At 47.5% G+C, this 17,386-nt stretch overlaps 1 non-coding gene across 1 annotated transcript; it reads left to right on the top strand.

Moving 5' to 3' along the window:
• The first annotated feature begins 16,016 nt into the window (after positions 1 to 16,016).
• On the top strand, positions 16,017 to 16,123 carry LOC137204244 (U6 spliceosomal RNA). Its single transcript, XR_010933482.1, has one exon. It is a non-coding gene; the product is annotated as a U6 spliceosomal RNA (small nuclear RNA).
• Positions 16,124 to 17,386: the final 1,263 nt, after the last annotated feature.

Below are 17,386 nucleotides of genomic sequence, written 5' to 3'. Positions count from 1 at the left end.
TGTTTCAGCAATTATTCCTCCTTCATCTGTGCTCATTTTGAAATTCAGTCCAACAATTTTGAGATTTTTAAAATTTCAACTAACAAAATTTTAATTTCCGTGACCTCTAGTTTTCTGATTATATAAATCCAAAAGCCTCTACATCTTTTAGGTAATATTCTTTGGTTGGAAGAAAGTTATAGTGTGTCCTCAGAATGCCATCATCTGGTACCTTCTTTAGGCCTTCATATTTCTAATCAGGAGAAGAGCCCAGAACTTATCTTCTGATTCTGATATCCGCTGCCGTTAATTGCACCCTTGCAAGGAACCAGGGAATTTGCTGAGCACATAATCATCTTATTTAATATTCACAGAAACACATAAGGATGGAAATATTAATATCCCCATTTAATAGATGTGCAAACTAAGGCAGGTAGGGGTTACTTGCCTCTGATCTCAGTCAACCTAGTCAGTAGTCAGATGGAATTTGAATCTAGGTATGGCTGACTCCGTAATCCAAGCACTCGGCCACTCTATTATTTGGCCTTAAATTGTGTTTCGTAGGTCACGTCCCATCTCTAGATATCAGTTTGGCGTTTGTTAAAGGAGGTTAGGGCAGAGCAGTAGTTCTCAACCGGGAATGACTTTGGTCCCCAGGGGATACTTGACAATGTCTGGAGACATTACTGATTTTCACAACGGGGGACGAGAGGAAGGTGCTTCTGGCATCTTGTGTGTAGAGGGCAGGAGTGCTGCTAAACATCCTACCATGCTCAGCACAGCCCCACACCAGAGAATGATCCGGGCCCGAGTGTCAGTACTGCCAAGGTGGAGGCACCCTGGCATAGAGCCCTGTGAGCCCGTGGGTGACTAGTTCAAAATGTCAGTGGTAAGTGGAGAGCTGAGTGCGCCCAGGCTCACCACTGTCATGAGACGATAGACATTAAAGGTGACAGACTTGTCCCTCCCGTGCCCGAGAGCTGCGGTGGCACAAGATTCTGTCCCCAGAGCTCCCTAGCCTCCACACAAGCCCCCTAGCACCAAGCTGACACTCACTGGGGAAAGCCCTGTCAGACATAACACAGACCCTGACTACAGGTTGGGGTTTCTCCCTTTGTTTCTTCTTTCTCTCCATTTCAAACAGGCAGCCATGCCCTGGTCTGCTTCTTGGCCCCAAGGATTCTTGCACGGTGGAAAGCAGAAAAAGACCCAGGAAGAGGTGGCTGGAAGCAGCAGTACCTCAGGGAGGGGGCAGAGCAGGGGGGCACCCGGCTGCGCGGCACACCTGCGGAGGCCAGCCCCTAGACCTGGCGGTCCAACCTTGCCCAATGTGCCCAGGCCCCGAACAGGTCTCCAGGGCAGGGGGACCAGGGAACCCTCCCAGGTGGCCACAGCAGCCTGGAGCAGGACATACTGGAGGCATTGTACTGGGTCCCTGGAACTCCGGCCGGGGGCTTCGGGGGTGGGGGACACCCAGCTGTGCTCAGGGTAGGAAGCAGTAGCTAAAGCACCTTTCTACCCTGTCTGACCCACTTGCCAGGCAGGCGCCTGGGAGAGCAGGGAGGCAAAGGGAAGCCTGCAAGCAGAATGTGGAGGGGGTCTGAGCCAGGTCCTCTCCGCCCTGTGGTTGGAGGCCCCTGTGGCCAGAGCAACTCCAGAGCTGCCTGGCCTCTGGGGCCCCCCCGGGGGCAGGCGCGTTCTTCACCCTCTGGCACCTGGGGACTTCTTTAAAACTACCCGCCTGCCTCCCCTTCCAGTCCCACCAGAGAAACTTGATCTTGTTCAAATGAATGAAACACAGGCAGAGAGTGGGACATAGGGAAGGCCCTTTGGAGCGTGTCCTGGGCCCAGTGTGACCAGTCCGACAGTGGTGGAGAGGTGAACCAGCCCGCATTTCTCCTCCATTCTCCCCGGGCTGACGAGGAACCAAGGCCAGGAGTAGGGACACTGAGGCTAACCGGTCCCCAGTCGGAGCCCCATCCTCCGAACTGAATCCGCAGGAGGGTGCCTTAACCCTGGTGGGCCTCGCTCTGTGCAGAGACAAACGGGGGAATGAAATCTCAGCCTATCAGACCCTGCTTTTCAAACTCAAATCCCATTTCCCTATTGACCCACAGGAACACCTTGGAGATCGTTCATCTTCATTTCTGATTGGTTTTCTGTCAATATTTCCCCGCCTCGCCCCACCCCAGCCTTTTCCATCAAGTGGTTTAATGAGCTGTAAACAAACACTTGGATGCGGGAGGGGGGTAGTTTTCCAAGAAGCCTTTTGAATAGTGGATCGAACACGCAGACACACAAACAGCAGCCTCTGGTTCTGCTGTAGGTGCATGTGTGTATTTAGTGTTTCTCGCTTGGGGTCCGCAAGGCTAATGACGTGAGGGAAGCCCCTCCCCTTGCCGAGGGGAGGTAAGAAGCAGCTACCCAACTTGAAGGCAGTGCACCCAATAAGCCCGACACCTCTCTCCTCTGCCTCTCACCACCCCATAGCTGCTTCTCCTGGTTAAGGGCTCCAGAGGAGCAACTGTACAGGAGGTTGCCGAACCCAGGAGCACAGTGTAGGCATGTTTGCCTCCTGGCGCCCGGGTTTAGCTGGGACTGAGCCTAGGAAACTCCCAACCTGCCCTTCCCCCGTGGGAGGGGAGGTCTGGGTGGGGCACCTCGGCGGTGTCCCGAGTGCCAGAGGGGCCTGGCTTTGGAAGCTCCCAAAGATGACAGTGGACTGGAGAAGATAAGCCTGACTCCACAATCTGGCCTCGTGTCACCCTGGGGATGTCACTCAAGACGCCTCACTGCGGGGTCTCAGTTTTCTCACCCATCAGAAGGGGTGAATCATTCCTTCCCTGCCTACCTCCTAGGCGGGTTCTGAGGGTCCGGGAACACAGGGCTTGGGAAAAGACTAGAGGTGTCACAGATGTCAGAGAGGTGACCATCCTTCCCTCGCCCGGTCCCTCCGGCCCCAACGCCCCTGGGGTCCTCGTCTGTCCTCCCCACACGCCAAAGCCCAGGAGCTTTTCTGCTGCCCGCCTGAATGTTAACACGCAGGGAAAACTTCAAGGAAAACATACAGCTGATAAAAATTTACTGCTATATGTAACAAAGCAGAATGAATATTTAATCCGTGCATTTATGCGAAACCACATAACCAACCGGCCTCACGCGGCGGCGAGGGCGGTGCTGCCCCTCCCCGCTCTCGGCGCCCGGCGCCGGCAGCTAAGCAGTTAAGCTGCTGGCAACAAGCAGCTCCTAATAAACACTCGGCTAATTCTGTAGGAGAAGCGCTAATTAGAAAAGCAATAATAATCGGTGTAATTGCTCTAAATTACCCTCCTAACAGAGAACTGCGCTCGGAGCCGGGAACGCAGCTGCCACCGCCCAGCCAGCGCCCCGCGCCCGCGCCCCGCTCCCGCGACTCCGCGCTCTGCTGCCCCCTGGTGGCCACCGCGCGCCGCGCCAGCCTGGCCGGGAGGAGCGGCCCGCGAACCCCGGTGCTCGGGCGTCCCCTGGTGTCCGAGTCGCCGCGGTGACCTGCGGACGGGCCGGAGGCTTGAGAACCCAAAGACGGCTCCTCGGCCTTCTCCGCCCACCCTCCGCTCTCCCATTGGACATCTGACAAGGAACCAATATCACCTTGGCTGCACTCAAGGAAGAGAGAACGAAGTAAAAAACTAATGGAATGAAGGGACCTCCAAAGAGTTCTCAGGATAGTGCGGATTTGGGGGATTGCTTTGGGAATGGGATTGGAACAGACAAGTCCAAAGAAGGGGGGGCCTTCCTCAAGGTGGGAGCTCAGGATTACAGGGAAGATGGACTGCTCAGGGGAGAGGGCCAGGACAGCTTCTGAGAGCCCAGCCCCACGTGAGCATTTGGAGAACCTTGGATGGGCGGGACTGCTTTTGATCCGGCCTGAAATTAACAAGAGTGCAGCGTCATCCCCGTGGGTTTATGGAGCCCTGACAGGCTCCCTCAGAGATCATGCACTTCCCTGCCTAAAGCGCTCCTGGGGTCAATATAGTTTTCTAAGTGAGGTGGGACCTCAGCCTGTGTGTGTCTCCCAGCCCTCCTCAGACCAAACCACAAGGCCCTGTTGCGTGGTCAGGCTCTCTGCTCGGTCCCCTCGTCGCCCCACACACACTGGGGCTGCTGGAGGGCAGGCTCACCGCTGTGCGCACAGAGCCTGGGGTACGCTCTCAGTGACGCTCCGTGAACAGGCTGCACGCCAGCGTGGAGGGGAAGAGTGGGCCTTCCGTTTGTAAACCTGTAACCAAGGTTTCCGGCAAGATGCAGGGGAGGGGTCTCCGAAGCTCATGGGACAGAGGACCCTGACAGCTGGGGGTCAGGGAGACCTCGGGAGGAGTGGGCAGCTGATGCTACAGGTGGACAGTAAGGACCCAGGGGTTCCGCCAGATTCTGGTACCGGCTCCCCCCTCAACACGAGGAACAGGAGGGGTGTGCACCAAAGAAACCCAGAATACCGCTCCCCTGTCCCCAGCCCTCAGCACCAGAACCATCCCGACGTCTTCTGTTTTTAAAGCCGGCCGAGGGGGAGGCAGCGTGAAGGGGAGCCATCCCTCCCACTTCAGCTGATGCCACAGACGCTCTGCACGCTGCCCCCTCCCACCTGTCCCGGCACCAACCGCTAGTCCCCAAGGGTCTTCCCCTCCGGCCTCCTTCCCTCAAGCTTGGCACCTGCAGTACTTCAGTCTTGAAGGAAACCTGAGGACCAAGGAGAGACGGTGCCCCCCTGCCGGCCTCCGCTCACCGTCTCACCTCCAGGCCTTGCACCGGCTGTTCACTGCCTGATACACCGTCTCCGCTCCTCTGCCCAGCGACCTCCTACTCCTCCTTTGTCTCACTTTGACAGTTCCCACCTTCGGGAAGCTTCCTCTCCCTGCTCCAGACAGAGGTGGTCTGCCCCTCCTCCCCAGGCTCCCAGCTCACTTTAAATAACACTCTCATCCCCGTCATCGTTTGTCCCAGTCACCTGTTTCCTTGTTTCTCCTGCAGGAGTCACAGGCACCGGAAGAGCACAGGGCTCTCCCTCACCTCTCCCACACCTGGCCTAGTTCTGTTCATGTACTGATTTTGCAGATGAGGAAACTGAGGCTCGGAGCAAACGGCTAGAAACAGCCAGTGAGTCAGAGCCAGAGGAGGAACCAGGCCCCTGGGCTCCCAGGCTGGCTCTGTGCCTTCTCCTCTCAAAGGGCCTCACCGTCTCAATTCCAGGGCAGGCTTGGGGGCAGCCGGGTGGTGGCATCTGCAGCTGGACATTGCTGACAAGGGCCTCCAATGAGGGACCCCTGTACACACACACAGACTCACACAGACAGTGACATTTCTGAGGGGGTCTGTGGGCACATCTAACCTCTGGACCACTGCAGAAGCTTCCCTGTTCCCATCTGTGCCCCCTCTCCTAGCCCATCCTCCACAGAGCATCCAATATCCTGGTAAAACATGAGTTACATCACGTCACTCCTCAATCAAAATCCCAATGGCCCATCTCGCTCAGAGTTAAAGCCAGGTCCTCCCAACGGCTCCCAAGGCACTGCACGCTTGGACCCCAGCCTCTTCCCCTCCCTTTCCCACTCACTTTGTTCCAGCCACGTTGGCCCACTTGATATTCGCAGACACCAAAGCACAGTCCTACCTGGGCCCTCCCCGCTGCCTGCAATATCCTCTCCCCAATAGCCACATGGCTGACTCCATCCCAGCTTTTTGATGGCTACTCAAATGCCCCTCCTCAGAGAGGCCTGTCCTGACCACTGCATCTAAGAGAACATCCCCATCATACATCATCCACTTACCCATCTTGGTTTCCTTCATAGGACTATGTCACCTGACATAATACATATCTATTTATTTTTGTCTCCCTCACCGGACTGGACGCTCCATAAAAGCAGGTATTTTGTCTTTTGTTCACTCATGTAGCCTCACATCTGAAATACTGCCTGCCATAAAGGGTGAGCTCAGTTAATGCTTGGTAAATGCTAAATTAATTAAACAGTCATAAAATCACAAAGAAATGAATTTCTAATGGTGTAATTTCAGACAGTACATGAATAGCTATTGGACACAACATAGTACGGGGCACATAGTAGGTGCTTGAAACAATCTGTAGAATAATGTGCCTTCCTGATGTCTCTGTAAGCACCCTTTGTCTCCATCTTAAGGCAACTGGTTGGCTTACCCCCTCATTAGGAAAGCATTCAATATACAATTACCATTTTGTTGTTGTTGTTGGATGGTTTGTTTGGTTGTTTGGTTGGTTGATTTTCTGACAATGAGTACCTGTGGGGCACTCCCTGTTTTCTTCCCCATGTGAGATTCAAGGAAGCACACACAGTTGACACCATCCCTCCTCCCAGTGGACTCTCCTGACTTTAGGTCCCTGGACAAGTCAAACGGAAAATTTAATTTCCAACTAATTAGCCCTGAATTTGGTGCCCCTCATCAAGTTACAGGACTGCCCCACTCCCAAGAGAGGTGGGTTCCCCACCCACAAGTGGCCAACATTTGACACTGCTTCTGTAGGGATGGAGACAAAGGTCCCCCAGCCCCACTATTGTCTCTGCTCGGAGATCACAGGCAGGCGGACACAAAAGCCTGATGAATACTTCATGACCCTCTGAAAGGGCGGTTCCCCCAGGCCCCTCCTATCACTGGCCACAGGTGGGCCCTTGAATGGAGAAGGACATTATCTTCCAACCAACCAGTTTCCTTTCCTGAATCTTGAACAGGTCTCCCTGAATCTCCTCCCCTTAGAGATGCCAACCCTGCAGTTTGGCTGAAACCAGAATCCCCACCATCAGGTCAAGGCAAGGTCACCCCAGCATCCAGAGGAGTCGCCTTCCTTCCACACACGACACGATGCTGAGCAAGGCTTCTGGGGTCCTCAGGGGGAGACCCTGGGTCTTGGCAGGGCTCTTCCCTCCCCTGCTCCAGAAAGGGTCTCCAGAAGAGATCTGCCCCTCCTTCCACAAGGAAAGGCCTGGAGAGGAAGCACCCTCCCCCAAGCTTCCTCTCCATCCCCCAGGAGTCCTGCAGGACTGGGCCTGAGCTGAAAGGGGCGGCTTTCCCCCGTGGCGCCCTCTGCTGGTGGATCCCAGGAGGTGTGAGGACTGCAGGTTTCACACCCTGTCCTGACTGACTGTCTAAACCACACTGTCTTCTGCCCTCAAGTTTCTCCCTCACCCAAGAAGTCCTTGAAGCAAAGAGGCAGCTGTTCTCTGGCCAAGTCCCTTCTCCAGAAATAAGTGAAGGGAGGAAGGATGAGGCCTGGGGGAGGGGCTGGATTTGAATTAATGAGCTATGTACTTTCCTTACCCTACAATCATGGCATTTGATGAAGCAGCCAATTTAACTTAGCTGTGGGATAATTTGTCATGAGGTTGTTAGGATGGAGAAGCCGGGGTGGGATGAGGAAGGGGGGGGGCAAGGCAGGTCCAGACAGTATAGGGGGCTTTCCCAAGTCCCCCCTAGAAATCCTCCCAGGGAAGGCCCACTCCATGTACCAGGAGCCCAAGGGAGAGAGTGTGGACAGGGCAGGGCTCCTCAGGGACAGAGCTGGAAAGGGTCAGGGAGGGGGACAGGGCCCAACCAGTGCACGAGAGGGCCCCGGCCAGGCAGAGGGAGCCGTACCTCTCCTCTGAGGACAGGGGTGTGTCTGTGTAGCTCTCCAAGGACCAGGACCCGGGGTGCTTCATATGGTTTTATTGGATCTGTATAGTCCGGGGATCAATGGATGGATGGATGGATGGATGGATGGATTGGAACCAGGGATCAATGAGTGAGCTCCACCCAAAGCTTCTATGCATCTCACAATGTGACAGAACCAGGACATCTGGCCTTATTTCTGTGTCCCAGCCTCATGCTTCCGTTATAGCCAAACATCAGATGACTCAGAGGAAGATGGTCCTTAGAAGGAAACTCATTTTCAGATATGATAGGTGATCACAGGTTCTGCTTTGCCCTGCTAGCTGTCCCAGTTTCCCCCTGTTGTCCCAAGGTAATTGTTAATAATACTCCCTTTTACTTGTCCTGGTGTGGACAGTACACTGTATGGTCGCCTGCAGAAGAGGAGACAGGAGAGAGGCAGCCACCACCCACAGTGTCATCCATGGTCGCACTCGGGTCTCCTGATGTCCTAGGTTCTTCCTGCTAAACTTGAACCATCCAAGCACCAAGGCCTGGCACTCAGCTCCACAGAATCAGACCTCATCTGCCCACTGGGACCTTCCTCCTCCAGGAAGCCCTCCCTGACCTGGACAGCCCACATCTGAGATCTGCCATCCCAGCCCTGGGCACTGACCGTGTTTCTCCACCAAAACATGACTGGGCAGGCCCTCTCTACTAAGAGCGCTATACGCTGCTCTTCTCATAGCCTGTGGCCCTGACTCGTTTCCACCCCACTTTCTGGTGAACCCCTTCTTCTGACTGCTGCTTCCTGGCAGGCAGCATCAGGCACCAGCTAGGGTGATGGATTCTCTCCCCTCTCTTCTCTCCTCAGCAGGTGTGGAGTTTCCCCTTCTCACCTGCCCCAGCCTCCCCACTTCTGAACTTTCCCACTCAGGAGCTGCAGGAAGCTTGCCTCTTGCAAGCTGAACTGGACACAGCCTCCGTCCACTCTCTGGAATGTAGCACCACCTAGCGGCAGCCTGCTGTCTGACAGTGCCACAGCGAAAATTCGGAGTCAACTAGGCTTCACGGAAAGTCAACCATATAAAGGCATTATGCCAGGCCATCGGGGATGGGCAGAAGATCAAAAAGAGAAGCAAAGACATGCAAATAAACAAACAGCTAAGCCATGCTCCCTGCACCTGAGAGTGCCTGCCTCGCAGTGGGGAACTGAGCCTACCACACAGTGCAGTAAAAGCAGGACAGTGTGATGGTTCTGAGGGCAAGCTTCTGAGTAAGACATCAGAGCTTCAAAGACTGGCTCCAGCACTTACTAGCTGTGCTACCCTGGGCATGTTGTTTAACTCCTGTAAGCCCCAACTTCCTCTTTTGTAACGGGAATAATAAAAGTCTCTCTCTCAAAGGGGTGTTGTAAAGGACTGAGCTGAAGGATGAAAGCACTTAGCACAGTGCTTGGCAGACTTAAATGACTTTTTAAGTGGATGCTATTATTATTGAGATGATAAAATGATTAATTCAGGCTAAGTGTTGTAAGAATTCAGGGAAAGGTCAATCCAGTTATGAACTGGAATTATGACAGAGAACTTAATGGACGAGATAGAGCATTGAATCAGCCTTCAGGAGATGCAGGGTCTGCGGCCATGAGCAAATCAGTAAACTTCTTTCAGCCTCGTCTTCAAGTGGGGATAAGACAAGTACCTGGAGGTAGAGAACTCAAGCAGACAATTCTTGGGGTAACATCTTTCAGCGATTAACACAGATGGCACAGCTACTATGTGCCAGGCTTTGGGGGTTCAGAGATGAAAAGATAGTCACTCAACATCAAAATCACAATCTGGTTCACGTCACAGAGAGAAGAGGTGGTGGGCTTCCTCACACCATCGTCTAATCCCACCCCAAGACCCACACCAAATTCGGAAGGCCGGGGTGAGGGCCTTTGTTCGTACTATGTCCTCAGCAGACAGAACTTCCAGGGTCCCACCCCCCCAAAAAAGGGCCAGGTGTTTTGGGAAGTCAGCTGGCAGTTCATCATCAGGCCCAGCTCTTTCCTCTCAGGCTGCTCCCCTGCAGGGCCTCCCCAGCCTTGCACCCACCCCTCCCTGCCCTGGTCCAGAAACTATGCCTGGAATGTAAAGTTCCAGCTTGTTCACCAATGGGGCAGGCACAGAATTCAGCGCCTGGTATATGTTGTGTTCAAAAATATTTGTCGAGTGGATGAATGAATTAATCAAAGCTTTAAGAAATAACTCATTGTAGGACCCGTTTTCTTAGGCCTGGCAAGAGCACACAAGGCCTTTCACAACAATTGCAGCCCTTAGAGTCTTCATCTAGGAAGCAAAGTACATCAGAAGCTGTGTTTCATTATTAGCCTCCAGCTGCATACTTTTAATATGCCCCACTAATCATTTAATCTGTGTCCTTTTGTCCCCCAGGTTAGATGATAAGTTCCTTGATGGGCAGGAACTTTCTCTTATATGTTGAATTTACAGTTCATGGATTTCCCACCATGACTGCACCATCCCTGGATGCCATGCTATACTTATTTTTCAGAGCTTGTGTCAGAAGAGAATAAAGGTGATGGTTCTTTGAGTCAGGGTCCTTTCTCCAGACTTCCTGACCTACTTATACAATAATGCGTCAAGTGAAGATTGCAAAATACCTGAAAATTTTAGAATGATGAGCAAAAACTAAAAACAGAAATGTAAAATACTAAATACATGTTTAATATGCTTTATATTCAGAACATTAACAGTGTAAGTGCAATGTGATAGAGAACACAGTTGCAGGGCTTCCCTGGTGGCGCAGTGGTTGAGAGTCCGCCTGCCGATGCAGGGGACACGGGTTCGTGCCCCGGTCCGGGAAGATCCCACATGCCGCGGAGCGGCTGGGCCCGTGAGCCATGGCCGCTGAGCCTGCGCGTCCGGAGCCTGTGCTCTGCAACGGGAGAGGCCACAACAGTGAGAGGCCCGCGTACCGCAAAAAAAAAAAAAAAGAGAGAGAACACAGTTGCCAGTAAATCGTGGGAAAGACAAGAATGCTTTTATCGTACAATAAGGTAAAGACAAGATTTAGGACATCAGGAAAAAAAAACTGAAAAATATTTTAAATTTTTAAAATAAAAATTCTAGAAATGAAAAGTAAAATAACCCCAATTAAGAATTCAGTGGATGGCTTTAACAGCTGATAAAGATAAAGGTGAAAAAAGAATTAGTAAAAAGAAACAAACATCAGAAAAATTAATCAGAATGAATCATGGAGAGACAAAAAGGATGGAATACACATAAAAGTATAAGAGAAATAAGAGATACAATGAGGATGTCGATCACACATGCAAGTGGAATCCCAGAAAAAAGAGGATAAAGCAGAAGCAATATTTGAAATCTCAGATGATTGAGATTTTTCAAAAGCCAATGAAAGATTTAAAGCCACATAGTAAAACTGGTGAAAAACAAAAACAAGGATAAAATCTTAAAAAGAGCCAGAAAGAAGAGGAAGATTATCTTTGAAGGACCTCTTGATAGAAAGATGGCAGCCAGAAGATTATGGGAAGATATCTTCTAAGTGTTGAAAGAAACAGCTGCCAGCCTAGAATTCTCTACCCAGCAGAAGGTATCCTTCAAGAATTAAAGTGAAATATTATGGTTTTATTTCATACATTCTAAAATTTAAATGGAAAGGCAAAGGACCTGGAATTGCTAAATCAAATTTTAAAAAGAAGAATAAAATGGGAGTAATTACTCTAGCCAAAGTAAGGTTTACTATATTTCTACAGTAATCAAGAAAGTGTGCTATTTGTGGCGGGATAGACACACGGATAAATGGAACACAATAGAGAACCCAGAAATTGACCCATGCAAATACGCCCAACCGACTTTTAACAAATGTGCCAAATCAAATGGAGGAAGGATGGTCTTTTTAACCAATGGTGCTTGAGCAATTGGACAGCCATAGGCCACACACAAACAAGAAAGAGCCTCAAACTCATACGTCATATAAAAATTAAATTTAAATGGACTGTGGCCACAAAGCAACTAAGCCCGTGCACCACAACTGCTGAGCCTTCTCTCTAGAGCCTGCGAGCCACAACTACTGAGCCCATGTGCCACAACTACTGAAGCCTGCGTGCTTAGAGCCCGTGCTCCACAAGAAGAGAAGCCACTGCACTGAGAAGCCCACTCACTGCAACGAAGAGTAGCCTCCGCTCACCACAACTAGAGAAAGTCCACGCACAGCAACAAATACCCAACACAGCCGTAAATAAATAAATTAATTAATTTTTAAAAATAGATTGTGGACTTAGATGTAAAATATAAAACTCTTATAGGAAAACATAGGAGAAGATCTCAGGACCTAGGACTAGGAGAAGAGTTCTTAGACTTGACATCAAAGCATGTTTCGTAAAAGAAAAATGTTGATAAATTGGACTTCATCAAAATTAAAACCTTTCCTATGTGAAAGACTCAGTTAAGAGGCTGAAAAGACATGTGTCAGGCTGGGAGAAAATATTTGCAAACCACATATCTAACAAAAGGTGTACAAAAACTCTCAAAACTCAACATTAGGGTGGGAAAAATGGGTGAAGGGAGTCAAAAGATACAAACTTCCAGTTATAAAATAAGCAAGCCATGGGGATGTAATGTACAACATGGCAACCATAGTTAATAATATTGTATCGCATATTTGAAAGTCGCTAAGAGAGTAGATCTTAAACTTTCTCATCATAAGGGGAAAAGAATTATGTAACCATGTATGGTGATGGACATTAACTAGACTTATCTGGGTGATCATTTCATAATATATACAAATATCAAATCATTATATGGTAAACCTGAAACTAATATAATGTATGTCAATTACACCTCAACATTTTTTAAAAATCCAATTAGAAATTGGGAAAAAAAATGAGGAAATTTCACTGAAGAGGTCATATGGGTGGCAAATAAGCACATGAAAGGATGTTCAACATCGTTAACTGTTAGGGAAATGAAAATTAAAACCTCAGTAAGTTATCATCACATACCTATCAGGATGGCTAACGTAACAGTGACAGCAGAGATACTGGATCTCTCATACCTTGCTGGTGGAGATGTAAAATGGTACAGCCACTCCAGAACAACTAAAATTAAATAGACTGACATGGGACAAAACATGTAGCCACTGGAATTCTTTAACCTATCTGGTGAGCCTGTAAAGTGATGCAACTACTTTGGAAAACAGTTTAGCAGTTTCTTATAAAGCTAAGTATACACCTATACCATGAACAAGGGACTCCATTCATGGTTATATATCCAAGAGAAATAGAAACATGTATCTACAAAAAGACCTGTACAAGAATTTTCATTTTGCTATTCATAATAGCCAAAAACCGGAAATAATCTAAATGTCCATCAAAGGAAAAGGGATAGAAAAACTGTGGTATACAGTGACATATTACTCAGCAATACAAACGGAAGAAACACATAATAGCATGGATGAATCTCAAAACTGTTAGGTTGCGAGAAAAAAGCCAGATGCAGAAGAATGTGTACTATGCGACATCATTCATATAAAATTATAGAGCAGACAAAATTAGATGCTGGTGATAGATATTGAAACAGTAGTGGCCTTGAGCAGAGGGGGAGTGGGATGGAGGTGGATTGATTGGAAAGGAGCATGAAGATTTCATTGAGGTGATGGAAATGTTCTATATCTTAATTGCATTACCAGTCATATGGGAGTATACTTTTGCCCAAACTCATCAAACTATTGTATGTAAATTATAATTCAATTTTAAAAAGAAAACCAAATTATGCTGAGTATGTTTCTAAGCACAATTAACTTAAGCTAGGAATTAATAATAAAAATATAACTGAAAAGTCCCCATGTGCATGGAAATTAAAGAAATACATTTCTAAAACACCCATGAGTCAAAGAAAATAATTACAGTGGAAACTTGGTAATATTTTTAACTGAGTAATAATAAAATGCTTAACACCAGAACCTGGTGGATGCTGCTAAAACACCAGAGGGAAATTTAATAGGCTCAAATGCATATATTATCACCAAAAAAAGAAAAGCTGAAGAAAACTCCATCTCAAAAATTTAGAAAAGAAATAACAAAGAAAATCCAAAAACAAGAATTAGAGTTTAATAATAAAAGAGCAGAAATTAATTTAATAAAAATCATATACAGTATAGATGATACAGCTAAAAATTGGTTCTTTAGAAAGAGAAATTAAACTGATAACCCTTGGGTGAGACTAATTAAGAAAAAAGAGAGAAGGAACAAATAACCAATATAAGGAATGAATACATCACTACAGATCCTACCCACATGAAAAAGGTCAAAAGAATGTACCGAAAAACTTTGTGCCAATATATTTTAAAGTTTACAGGAAATAAATTCCTAGAAGCATACAACTACTAAAATTGACTCAGGAAGAAATAGGAAATCTGAGTAGTCCTATGACTATCGTAATAACTCAATCTATAATTTAGAACTTTTACACAAAGGAAGTAACAGGTTCAAGTGGCTTTACCAGCAAATTTAAGTAAAACATTGGAAAAATTATTATACATATATGTATTGGTTTTCTATTGCTGTATAGTGTAACAAATTACCACAAACATAGCAACTTAGCATCCATTCATTATTTCACAATTTCCAGGGGTCAGGAGTCCAGGCATGTAACTGGGTCCTATGATCAGGGTCTCACCAGACTGCAGTCCAGGTGTCAGAGAAGACAGCCTCATCATATGCTCGACTGGGAAAAATGGACTTCTGGGCTCCTTCGGGTTGTCAACAGAATTCACCTCCTCAAAGCTGTAGAAACGAGGTCCCCATTTTCCTGCTGTCTCTCAGCATTTAGAGTTTTCCCACCATTCCCTGCCACACGGCCCTATCTGTAGATGTGAACACACATGAGTTTTTGCTTCTTCAAGACTGGCAGGAAGCTCTTTCTCTTCAGTCTGCTAGGACAGAGTCCTATATAAAGAAACATACTCATGGAAGTGACATGCCATCGTCTTTGCCATATTCTTTGGATTAGAAGCAAGTCACAGGTCCCACTCATGCTCTAGAAGAGAGGATTTTACAAGAATATGGATCATTGGGATGTGTCTGCCACAGTAAGTCGGACAGGAAGTGAGTGGGGTTAAATCTATGGACCTCGAACAGGAGAGTAAAGATACCGATTAGCTTTTAATTTTATTAGATTAAGTACACTTATCAAGGTTTCTAGGGCAACCACTAGAATGCTAGAACTAAGATTTGTAACTCCAAAATATTGGTGGGAGGCAGGGGAGTCCTCAGTACACAAGAAAACAAGAAAGATGAAAAAAGAAATGAAGAAAATTGGGGAATTGAAAATGCAAAATAAGATAATATAAATAAATTTACATTTATCAGTAATCAGAACAAACATAACTGGATTAATTAACTTACCAGTTTAAAATGTTCATATAGGGGCTTCCCTGGTGGTGCAGTGGTTGAGAATCTGCCTGCTAAGGCAGGAGACACGGGTTCGAGCCCTGGTCTGGGAGGATCCCACATGCCGCGGAGCAACTAGGCCCGTGAGCCACTACTGAGCCTGCACGTCTGGAGCCTGTGCTCCGCAACAAGAGAGGCCGCGACAATGAGAGGCCCGCGCACCGCGATGAAGAGTGGCCCCCGCTTGCCACAACTAGAGAAAGCCCTCGCACAGAAATGAAGACCCAACACAGCAAAAATAAATTACTAAACTCCTACCCCCAACGTCTTCTTTAAAAAAAAAAAAAAAAAGGTCATATAACTGAATTTTTAAATAATCTAGCTATAAGCTATCTACAAGAGACATTCCTAAAACATAAAGACAAAGGCTGAAAGTAAAAGGATGAAAAATATATAAATATATATACCATCAAACTATTATTCAGAAGAAAGGAGAATGGATGAATATATTGTGATTTGGTCATAAATATGGAATATAATCCAACAGTGCACACGAGTATACCACAGCTGCATTTACCAACACGGACAAAAGTTACAAAAATGTTGAGTAAAAAAAAAAAGATCAAGTCATAAAAGAATGTGTGCAATATGATTCCACTTAAATAAATTTCAAAAACATTCAAAACTAAATAATATATTATTTCTGATACATACATATGTGATAAATTATAAAGGAAAAAAGGAAACTATAAACCTAAAATTTTCCCTGGAGATGGGAAAGGAATTTGGAAGGAATGCACAGGAAGTTTCAAAGTTATTACAATGGAAATTTGATAATATTTTGAATAAAATAATAAGTGCAATATGTAAAAACAATTTCTTAACCTTACTGCACAGTAGATATATATTCATTTTATTTTTTTATATCTTTTATATGTTCATATGTGTATTCTTCCAAATGAATTTAAAATCCAATAACTATTTAAAATTTACTTTGCTCACTTCAGCAGCACATATACTAAAATTGGTACGATACAGAGAAGATTAGCATGGCCCCTGGGCAAGGATGACACACAAATTCGTGAAGCATTCCATATTAAAAATAATAATAATAGGGCTTCCCTGGTGGCGCAGTGGTTGAGAGTCCACCTGCCGATGCCGGGGACACGGGTTCGTGCCCCGGTCCGGGAAGATCCCACGTGCCGCGGAGCGGTTGGGCCCGTGAGCCATGGCCGCTGAGCGTGTGCGTCCGGAGCCTGGGCTCCGCAACAGGAGAGGCCACAACGGTGAGAGGCCCGCGTACCGCAAAAAAAAATAATAATAATAATTAAATAAAATGTACTGAAAACCTGATAGCTTACTGTTTTCTTGATCCAAAGAAAAGGTACAGCAATGGCACCATGAGAAGAGAGGCCTTCCCCTGGGATTGCCATGAACGTCACTAACACCAACTTGTAGCATCCTACAAGGTCAAGTCTCTACTGACACAGCCTGACAAAGGCACAGAACTGCTAATGACCGTTGCAGCCAGGAGACCTACTCATGCCAGGGACTTAAGGCAAGACCAAGACCTTGCTCCTTTTTGCCATTTCAGTGACCCTAACAGATGTCAGCTCCAGTGTGGTCATCTCAGAATTTTTGTCCAGGTAAGAAACTTCCCCACAATCCTATGTGATACTATATGATTGAGTCACTTCCTCATTGAATACATTTTTTTGGTAACACCTCCCGTGTGCCAGACCATGGACTAATGGCTAGGGATACCAACATGGTATCATAGTATCACAGGACCAACAACGGTCCCACCCTCAGATGCTGAGAGCCTGAAAGGGCTGCAGACAAGCAAAAGGGCAAGTGCAATAGAGAATGTCCAATGCAATGATGATGTGAGCTCTGTGCATGAGAAGAGAAGATGGAAGAAGTTTTCTGGACTCAGTGGAGATCAGGGAAGTGACCAAAGGAAGTGACCAAAGGAAGTGACCTCTAAGTTGAGGAGGCAGAGGGCTCTGTGAAGCCTTCCTCCCAGCTTCAACCTGACTTAGCTTCAGTGACATTTCATGGATCTGCCACCCAAGGATGAAGCCTTTCCTGGCTCCTGTTGTATATTCAGCCTGGGGTGGTAAACCCTGTTGTTTTATATTGTGTTGTAGGGTTGTCCTACCACACAGAGGATTATGCCCTGCTCTGGATTGTCCTAAAGCAGCCAGCTACCAGGCTGAGGAAGGACAGCTGGGCTGCTGAGCTGGGCCACAGGGAGGCTGGGAAAGCAGAGGTGCTCATCGCCAGTGGGGAGACTAGCTCCACAGCTGTCTGTGTGGTCTTTGGCAAATCATGTCATCCTCTGGGCCTCAGTTTCCTCGCCTG

Source organism: Pseudorca crassidens, chromosome 12, assembly GCF_039906515.1.
Source record: "Pseudorca crassidens isolate mPseCra1 chromosome 12, mPseCra1.hap1, whole genome shotgun sequence".
NCBI classification, from domain to species: domain Eukaryota; kingdom Metazoa; phylum Chordata; class Mammalia; order Artiodactyla; family Delphinidae; genus Pseudorca; species Pseudorca crassidens.
Note: the sequence above shows the minus strand (reverse complement) of the source record. Positions and strands in the feature narration are given on the sequence as shown.